General features: G+C 47.4%; 1 long non-coding RNA gene across 1 annotated transcript; it reads left to right on the top strand.

Moving 5' to 3' along the window:
- The first annotated feature begins 1,978 nt into the window (after positions 1 to 1,978).
- LOC117092251 lies at positions 1,979 to 9,160 on the top strand. Its single transcript, XR_004440696.1, has 3 exons — positions 1,979 to 3,044; positions 3,329 to 3,926; positions 8,858 to 9,160. It is a non-coding gene; the product is annotated as an uncharacterized LOC117092251 (long non-coding RNA).
- The last annotated feature ends 350 nt before the right edge of the window (positions 9,161 to 9,510 follow it).

Here is a 9,510-nt window from a genome sequence, read left to right as displayed (position 1 = left end):
CGTTTGCTGGAGAGCATGGGTGGAGGGTGTGTGTTTAAACTCCAGCTGGAATCACAGCCCCTGCTGCCAGGCAGTGTCCCAGAGCCACCTAGTCTGTGGGACAGATGCTGAGAGCTGATGAGTAGTGGATAAACCAACAGGAGCTGAATTGAGGTCTCTACGAGGCTTGGGGATGGGGTGGAAAACTGCCTTCAGCTCAGAGGATACCAGGATTTTAGTGCTTTTTTAGGAATATAAAGGCAAGGAGGACAGGGGACTCAGAGAAGGGTAATCCCTTAGGGTCCCCTCATATCCACTGTGGGACTCTATAGCCTCCGCTTCACCACCTCCAAACCCCCAGTCCTATTGTTTAGGGGCCTCCTTGATTAGTTCATTAGAACTCCAGGCACCTGGTGAGAGGCTCTTGGCACTGGGGTGTCAATTCTGGCTCAAAGCCAAACTCAGCCCTACAGTTCCTGTCCCCTTCCAGGCTCTGGTGCTCTGACTCACTGGTAACAGCAGGCGGGAAGCATCTTTGAGCCTGCCCTCCTCCCCTCTTACCCTTTCCACCTCCTTCCCTCCCCTGCTCCTCCTCTCCGGCCATCCCCCCTCCCCCTTCCCCGTTCCACCCTCCTCCCCTCCTCCCCTTCTGCCCTCCATCCCTCCCACCCTCCTGTCACCAGGCCCCCCAGCTGGACTGCAGGTGGGGCCTTGCCAGGCTCTTCAGTGTCTTCCCTGCACTGCCTCCTCTCCTCACCGGAGTGGAGAGGCTCTGCTTGACTGCTTACTACACTGGCCCCATTCCTTGCTTCCTTTTGGTCAATCATTGTGGTGGTGGTGGGAGGGGTGTGAGGGGTGTGAGTGTAGAGGAGGGCCTGGAAGGGGGATTTAGGAGTTTGTCAGAAGTGGAAAGATAACCTCATGGTATTAGCTTGCTAGGTCTGTAATAACAAAGTGTCACAAACTAAATGGCTTAAATATGACAAATCTATCATCTTGTGGCCTGAAAACCAGAAGTCCAAAATCAAGGTGTCGGGAGGGCTGTGCCCACTCTGAACTCTGCAGGGAACGTGTCCTGGCCTCCTCCTGGCTTCTGCTGGTTTGCTGGGAGTCTGTGCTGTTCCCTGGTTGGCAGCTGTAGGGCTCCAGTCTCTGCTGTCTTCATCCCATGGTTGTCCTTCCTGTGCCTCTGACTTCACGTGACCATCTTCTTCTTTTTGTTTGTTTGTTTCTGAGACAGAGTCTTGCTCTGTTGCCCAGGCTGGAGTGCAGTGGCACGATCTTAGCTCACTGCAACTTCTGCCTCCTCTCAAGTGATTCTCCCACCTCAACCTCCCTGGTTATTGGAAGTACAGGTGCATGCCACTATGCCCAGCTAATGTTTGTATTTTTGATAGGGACAGGATCTCACCATATTGCCTAAGCTAGTCTTGAACTCCTGAGCTTAAGCAATCTGCCTGCCTCGGCCTCCCAAAGTGCTGGGATTACAGGCATGAGCCACCATGCCCGGCACATGGCCATCTTCTTATAAGAACCCCAGTCATTTTGGGTTAGGGCCCACCTTATTCTAGTCTGACCTCATCCTAACTAGTTACATCTGCAATGACCCTGTTCCCAACTAAAGGTGCACTCTGTGGTCCTAGGACCTGAGATCTCTACCGCAGGCAGATGTCCTTATACTGTGCTTTGCTGTATTGAGTTTCACAGATACTGTTTTTTACAAGTCGAAAGTTTGTGGCAACCCCGCACTGAGCAAGTCTTATCGGTGCCATTTCTCCAAAAGCATATGCTTACTTTCTTCCTCTGTGTCAGAATTTTAGCAGTATTTTTTCACTAAGGTAAGTACACTTTTCAGACCTAATGGCATTGCACATTTAATAGTCTACAGTATAGTGTAAACATGACTTTTCTATGAACTGGGAAACCAAAAAGTTTGTGTGACTCAGTCTCTTTCGATGGTCTGGAACTGAACTAGCAATATCACCGAGGTATGCACGTATCTTTTGGGGAGGACACAATTCAGCCTGTAATCATCTTACAGTCAAACCATTATTTACCCAGGATCCATGTTTTCAGATAAATCACCAACCCCTCTTGCGTTTCCAGTTCTCTTTCTCTCCACCCTTTTTATTACCACAATTAATCACCAGCAGCACAACCTCACCTTCGCAGACCTCTCCACAGGAAAGAAAATAAAAGATTGAGGAGCAGCAAAGGAATGAGACTGTGTATTCATGGCAGCAGTCCAAGTCTGCCCGGATTATCTGCGCCCCCAAGAAGCAGTGTAAGAGCTGATTTTAAGGAGGTGATGAGAAAACAATAACAACAAACAACTAAAAGTCCCTTAGATTTAAAAAAAAAAAAATCTGAGCTTGCCAGGGCAAGCTCAGATTCCGAACTTTCATTTCCCTTTCAGGAGCTGAGCCATCTAATTTGCAAAGGTGCTGCTAATCAGCTTTCTTACATTTCATTTCCTGTCATTCCCACTAGATTAATGGTTCCTGCTTCTGACGCCGGAAGCCACAATATGTTCCTTCAAATTCTTAGTGAGGGAGTATTTGCATTTCTTTCTTTTTCTGAGGAAGCTTAGGTGCAAATATAAAATATAGAATCTCAGTTTCCCAGTATTGGCGCTACGGTAAGTGTGTGTGTGTGTGTGTTGTGTTAGGATGTGTGTGTAGACCACCATCAGAGATCCCACCTGAGAGGGTCTCAGAGACGAAGAATTCAGGGCATCCCCACCTGCAAATCAGAATCTGCATTTTAAGAAGATCCCCAGTGACTCACACGTGTGTAAAGCTTAACAAGCTCTGCCCTAAGCAACTTAAACTCCTTAAAAGAGAAGTCTTAAAGTATCTCTGAGTAAAAGAGGGGTAACATTTGCAACTCGGGAATTTATCTATAATGTGCTCTTTCAACAATTGATTTCTATTTGTTCTTTTTGTAGAAGAGAAAATATGCGTGGGCTCTGTAGTCGGACAGCCTGGCCACACCTCTCAGTAGCTGTGCAGCTTTGGGGAAAGTGCTCAGTGTCTGTGAGCTTCAGTTTTTCATGTGTAAAACAGGTACAGTAATAGCTCCCATCACTGGGTTATTGAGAATTAAAAAAAATAATACGTGTAAAATGGCTGAGCAGAGTGCCTGGCAAAGACTAAGCGCTCAATCAATGTTAGCTATTAAGCCTGTCTTGCAGTTATTTTTTTCATGGGGTTCTTTTCCTCAAGCCTGGTGTGTGTGTGTGTGTGTGTGTGCGTGTGTGTGTGAGAGTGTGTGCGTGTGCGTGTGTGCGCGTGTGCGCGTATGTGAATGAATGTTACTCCCAGCTTGCTCTCTCTTCCTTGGTCTCCAGATCTGAAAGCTGGGAGCTAACTTTCCTGTCACTAATGAATCTGGCCACCCAGGGTTGGTCTTTGTCTTCGGAATGTTGAGTCTGGAATTCTGGGAAGTCATCTGTTTCCATGGAGAGGAAGAGGTGTTGCTGGAAGCCGGAAGACGTAGGTTCTAGTCTTGCAGGATCCCAGACACTAGGTTCCAGTACCCAAGTACCAGTGTGCTGTTAGCCAAACACTGACACAGCAGCACTTAGAAGCAGAGAAAGCTTTATTTGGTTGAACCAAAGTGTGAGATTTGGAAAGGCAAACTCCAATCTGACTTGTCTTTGAATACAACTGGGGCTTTGATGTGTAAGGGAGGTATGCAGGAGGTGAGATTCCTGGTGACCAAAGCTGTTCACGTCCCTCAGCCAATCAAACTTCCAGATACCATCAAGGAGGTCTGCATGACCGAAGGATCACTGTTCTTCAAAAGAAAATCAAGTTTATTACTCTTGCGACCAGCACCTGCAAGTCCAGATATGCAGTTAATCAATTATGAGTGACTACCTTCTATTAAATGAGTACTTGCAAGTAATCGTATGCAGAGGGAGAAAAGGACAAAGAGTAAGGAAGGTGAGTAAAAGAAACAATTTTTATGATACAGGTCTGGTCCTAGTCTTAGCACCACCATTCTCCTCTCAGCCTCAGAAAGAGACAACTTCTGACCCTAGTTGCTTCTGCACAGTTCCTGGGATTCACTGTGATGGGATGGCCTGGGTCACATGCCCTTCCCTTCAGTACGCAGATGGCCAGGCTCCTTTTTGGAATGTGGGCTGGAGTCCTTCTAAAGAGCATGGTGGAGGGAAATAGACAGACAGCTGCTAGGCAATTCCTCCCTTCAGGAAGAAAGGCAAATGGATGCGGGCTGGTGCACAAGCCACAAACAAGCTCCAGGGGATGTGGCAGGATCCCTCTGCTGTGACTGTGCTGCATGAGAGTCTGAGCCCACAGGAACCTAGAGTGTGAGTGCCCCATCCTACCACATCTAGCGTGCTTTCTTTGCTTTCTTTTTTATCTCTCTCTCTCTCTTTCTTTCTGTCTGTCTCTTTTTCTAACTTTCCCTCTCTCTCTCTCTTTCTCTCTTTTTGGTGCTCTCTCTCTTTCTCTTTCTCTCTTTCTTTCAACAGGGTCTTATTCTGTTACCAAGGCTGAAGTGCAGTACTGCAGTTATAGCTCACTGCAGCCTTGAGCTCGTGGGCTCAAGTAATTCTCTTGTTTCAGCATTCTGAGTCACTAGGACTACAGGTGTATGCCACCTGTAGCATGCCTGGCTAATATTTTAAATTTTTCGTAGAGATGGGGGTCTTGCAATCTGGCCCAGGCTGGTCTCAAACTCCTGGCCTCAAGCTGTCCTCCTGCCTCAGACTTCCAAAGTGCTATTATTAAAGACAAAAGTCACCATGCCTAGCTAGCTTGTTTTCTTTTGAATGGCCTGGGAACCTGGTTCTCCGTATTTGAACCACAATTGAGGCAGGAGAATAGGGGCTGTAGGCAGGGAACCTAAGGCCGATTTATGCTGACTTTTTAGAACTAAATCAAATGATACTGGAACAGAAAAAGGGACATTAGGTTAAAAACTAAGGAAATTGGAATAAAGTGTAGACTTCAGTTAATAATAATATATCAATATAGTTTACTAATTGTAACCCATGTGCCATTTTAATATAAAATGTTAACAATGGGAGATACTGGGTGTGGAGTATGTGGGAACTCTTCACTAGTTCTGTAATTTTCTATAAATCTAAAATTGATCTAGAAAATAAAGTTTATTAAAAAGCAAAAAAATATATATATCACATGGAAAACCCCAACTTTCCACAACTAAGTAACAAAAGAACCAGAGGTTACTCCCTTTTCATCTCTCCCCCTCCCCCACCACCACGCAGCCCTACTTTCTTCATGGTAGATGGAAAATTAAAAGTACCTCTGACTGGTTGCTTTCCACAACCAACCAGACGTTTGCGTAGAACGTGACCTTTGTAACTTCACTTCAGCCTCTGACTGATTGTTTTCCACAACCAGTCACACTATGGCAGCCTAATACTTTATTTGCATGGGGTGTGTACGCCAAGTGGGCAAAGAAAAACCTCTAGAGGGTATTTGGACCCCAGACGATCCTGTAACCAGGGCCACTGAGCCGCTGCTCAGGCCCGCTCCCACCCTGTGGAGTGTGCTTTCATTTTCAATAGATCGCTGCTTTCGTTGCCTCATTATTTCCTTGCTTTGCTGTGCGTTTTATCCAATTCTTTGTTCAAAATGCCAAGAACCTGGCAGTCAAGACCCTCCACCGGTAACTCAGCGAGGAGGCATCGTCTGTACGACATGTGACAACCAGAGGTGATTGATTCCCTTATCAATCCATGGTGGGGGGGGCATGTTGATCCCCATTCCTGTTTCGCAGGAGTCCCCATAAGGTGGCTGGAGAACCCTAATGTCTTCCTCAGTCCTCCTGCCTGATTCATCTGCCCCAGATCAAACACAGAATCTTCTGTCCTGGTGACAGAAGAACTTTATAGAAACGTCATGGAAAAGGTTGGGCTGAACTCAGAACGGAGATGTGGCTGGAGGGACAGGAGCTATAACTGCTCCGTAGACCCCACGCCCACTGTGGGCCTCTCCGTCACTTGGTGAGACCCCTGCCGCAGCAGTGATCATGTCAGCCCTGAAAATGCTGCTTTGGGAGGAAGGTTTCCATTGAGATCAGTGTCAGGAGTGGAAAGCTTCCAAGGTAGCTGGGGGCAGCTGGCGGAATTTCACCCACAGAAAAGTGTCATTTGGCTGCACAAACTGAGAGGAGAGCTCAAGTGCCCTTTGGTGGGGCTGCATCCTCCATGTAGCTGGCCGCAAAGGGCAGCTTTGCTGTTCACCCCACTAGCCGAGCCCCGAAGGCATTCAGTTTTGCAGACCTTTATGTTCCCCACTTCCTGCATTTACAGATGAGGAAATGAAGGTTCACAGAGGGTGAGGCCACACAGGCAGCTGGGTAGGGTGTGGGAATGGGTCCCAGTCCTCAGGCTTTGAGTCCAATCCTCCTTCTTCCACCTCCAGGCTGCGAGGTTGTGCTCACGCATCTGCCACATCACAGCCCCTGTAGTGATATCTGCAGCTCAGTAGGGAGGGGGTAGTGACACCACGTGCAAAGAAATGCCACAGTGGGATTGTAAGGGCCTTGGTTAAGAGGGACGAAGCCGTGGCTGGCATCGGGAGCCTGAAATCCCTCTCCACGCGGCCACATGCACAAGACTGGTCCAGCCGCAGCCTCAGGCTCTGCCCTCACATCTTCCATGATTTAATCTGGGGTGCTTGTGGCTTACAGAGTACATTAGGGAGCACTAAGTAATTTATGTGTTCATGAAACATGGGTTCTGCTCAGCCCTGGAGGACTCTGAAGGTGGCAGGAAGATGGATGACTGGCTTCGAGACCCACAAAGCTCTGCAGAATCTCACCTCTGCTCTTGCAAGCTATTCTCAGAAACTAGCAGGGACTCTCGGCAGCCGCTCCACCTGGAATCCATGCTGCCCCGGCCTGGGCTGATTCGGGTGCAGAGACACAGGGACCAGAGGATATGGGACTCTCAAGTGCAGAAAGCGGCTTTGGGTTCTTTAGAGAAGCAGTTTAGGCAGTCAGGGGCCCGAGCAACACCGTTCCGGCCTCCTGACGCTGCTCACCTCTCCCTCTTGGCTGCCAGCAGGAGACAAGGTGAGTGAAACTGCCCCCCTTCATTTTACTTCATCAGCTCCCACTTCGGGCATCATTACTGCATCAATCTCAGTCAGTCGGACAAAGCCACCACCTTATGGAGATCCTAGTTTATCTTGTTCACTTCTTATCTGACTCCTATGTGTCCCTAAACTGCCTGATGGCTGGGTGTGGTGGCTCACACCTATAATCCCAGCACTTTTGGAGGCTGAGGTGAGAGGATTGCTTGAGGCCAGGAGGTCAAGACCAACCTGCACAACACCAAACCTCATATCTTTTTTTTAAGTTTAAACTGGCTGGCCGTGGTTGTACACACCTGTTATTCCAGCTACTCGGGAGGCTGAGGCAGGAGGATCACTTGAGCACAGGAAGTTGAGGTTGTAGTGTACTATGATTGCACTATTGCACCCCAACCTGAGCAACAGAGTGATACCCTGTCTCTAAAAAAAATTAAAATATAAAAAATGTAAAAGTTTCTGGCACTCAGTAGATGCTTATGTTATACCCATGCTCCAGAGAAGAAACATTTTTTTCCGAGGGTGGATTCTGACTGAGCCAAGGACTGTGTGTCAGGTGTTCTCGCTGTACGCATGCTTCGTAAAATGATTTTCTTCCAGGATTCTAAAGGCCATTTCCAAATGGAGTAGCTGCCAGAACAAGCACTGCTGCCCTTGGAGGCCATTGACATTGTGAGGTCGCTGGGACTGAAAGGAGGTTGACCAGAAGTTCTGTTTGGCAATGCAAAGCCAGGAGGAAAAGTTAATGGAGTTTGTCCCCCCAGGTCCCAAGAATGCTGAACCGGGACAATGAAGCTAGAATTTGTGTTCCAGGAGGTGCTGCCTCTTCCAGGAAAGTCCACTCAAAGCACACGCTGTGAGCTGCTGTGTGTCTCTTGAGCTAGTTCACTGCAGTTTTCATGATGAAAGCGATTCGTTTCAGTAAACGTTCTGCTATTTGAGAGCATGGGAAAAATATTTGCTATGTTTTCCCAGTTCCCCATTTTTTCTGATTATTTGTTGCAGTTTCCACAACTCTGTTATCAGGCTGTGACAGAGGTTTGTGAACTGATGAAAGCTTCTGAGCCTCCAGGGCCCTCTGAGTCTGATACTTGCACTCCACAATCAGGCCGCACAGCTCAGGGCGCCCGCCACCAACCCGCGCCGGGCTTCAGGGGCAGACAGCACATGAGTGGGATTTGGTTATTGTCTTTCTTTATTTTCTCTTATTTTAAGCCTTAAAAAGAAATGATAACGCCTTGCTCTGTTGCCCAGGCTGGAGAGAAATGGTGCGAACATAGCTCACTGCAGCTTCGAATTCCTGGGCTCAACCAATCCTCCCACCTAAGCCTCCCGAGTAGTTAGGACTGCAAGTATGCACCACCACACCCAGTTAATTAAATCTGTGTGTGTGTATGTAGAGGTGGGTTCTTGCTTCGTTGCCCAGGCTGATCTTGAACTCCTGAGTTCAGACAATCCTGCCACCTCAGCCTTCCAAAGTGCTGGAATTACAGGCGTGAGCCACTGCATTCAGCCTCCTTAAGCCATTTTCTTAAGTGGCTTTATTGTAAAACAATATTAGGGGTACAAAGAAATATAAGGTCGAACTTTCCCTGTTCCCATCAACTAGTCCAATAAGCATTGTTGCTCTTGCCAGGGATTCTTGCCCCTCTCCATGTGCCCATACAATCCATACCAGTTGTTCTCATTGGCCGCCCCACATCTGAGTCTCTGCCTTATCTGGGTTCTTCCCCACTTTATGAAGTGATGAATCAGTGCCAATTTTTTTCTGCCTCTCTTGTTACTAGGGCACAGCCATGTGCGTGGACCCTGTCACTCAGAAGCTCCCATCTACCAACAACACGGCTCTGGGGGCCTCCTCTCTATGGAAGAATTGACAATTTTATCAGGAAAGGTTTTCAGAGGCAGCAATGATGGTGGAGATGTCCAGGGCCAGTGACAGGTCAAACCATTCTCCGTGTCATTTGGAGCAGTGTTTATGCTGTCCCTAATTTTTGTTCCCTAAGCCCCCGAACATATAAGTGAATTTCCGAATATTCTCAAAGTGTTTTTCTCTTTAAATTGGCCTGGTTGCTTTCAACTATGACAAACCTAGCTACATAATTATTATTTTGTAGTGATGGGATTGATAGAACTTTATGTTCTACACGTTAACAGAATACCATGTGTATTTTTCCGTTTGACATAATCTTTTATCTTTCCATTGATAATTATTATTACTATTTAGTGATATGTTATTTGAGTTCTCCTGCCCCTTTTGGGTAGCGCTTGTTAACAGTAATACCCAGCTACTACGCTGAGAGGCTCTGAGACTTGCTGGCTTCAGGGGAGACAGCATATTATCAGCTGTGGTGGCCATGGTTGAGACTTCTTTTGCTTGAGAAAAGCAGAGGAAAATGTAGAAGGGACTTTGTCTTGCATCTTAGACACCAGCACAGCC

This window comes from Trachypithecus francoisi, unplaced genomic scaffold, assembly GCF_009764315.1.
Source record: "Trachypithecus francoisi isolate TF-2019V2 unplaced genomic scaffold, Tfra_2.0 Lachesis_group12, whole genome shotgun sequence".
Classification (NCBI taxonomy): domain Eukaryota; kingdom Metazoa; phylum Chordata; class Mammalia; order Primates; family Cercopithecidae; genus Trachypithecus; species Trachypithecus francoisi.
Note: the sequence above shows the minus strand (reverse complement) of the source record. Positions and strands in the feature narration are given on the sequence as shown.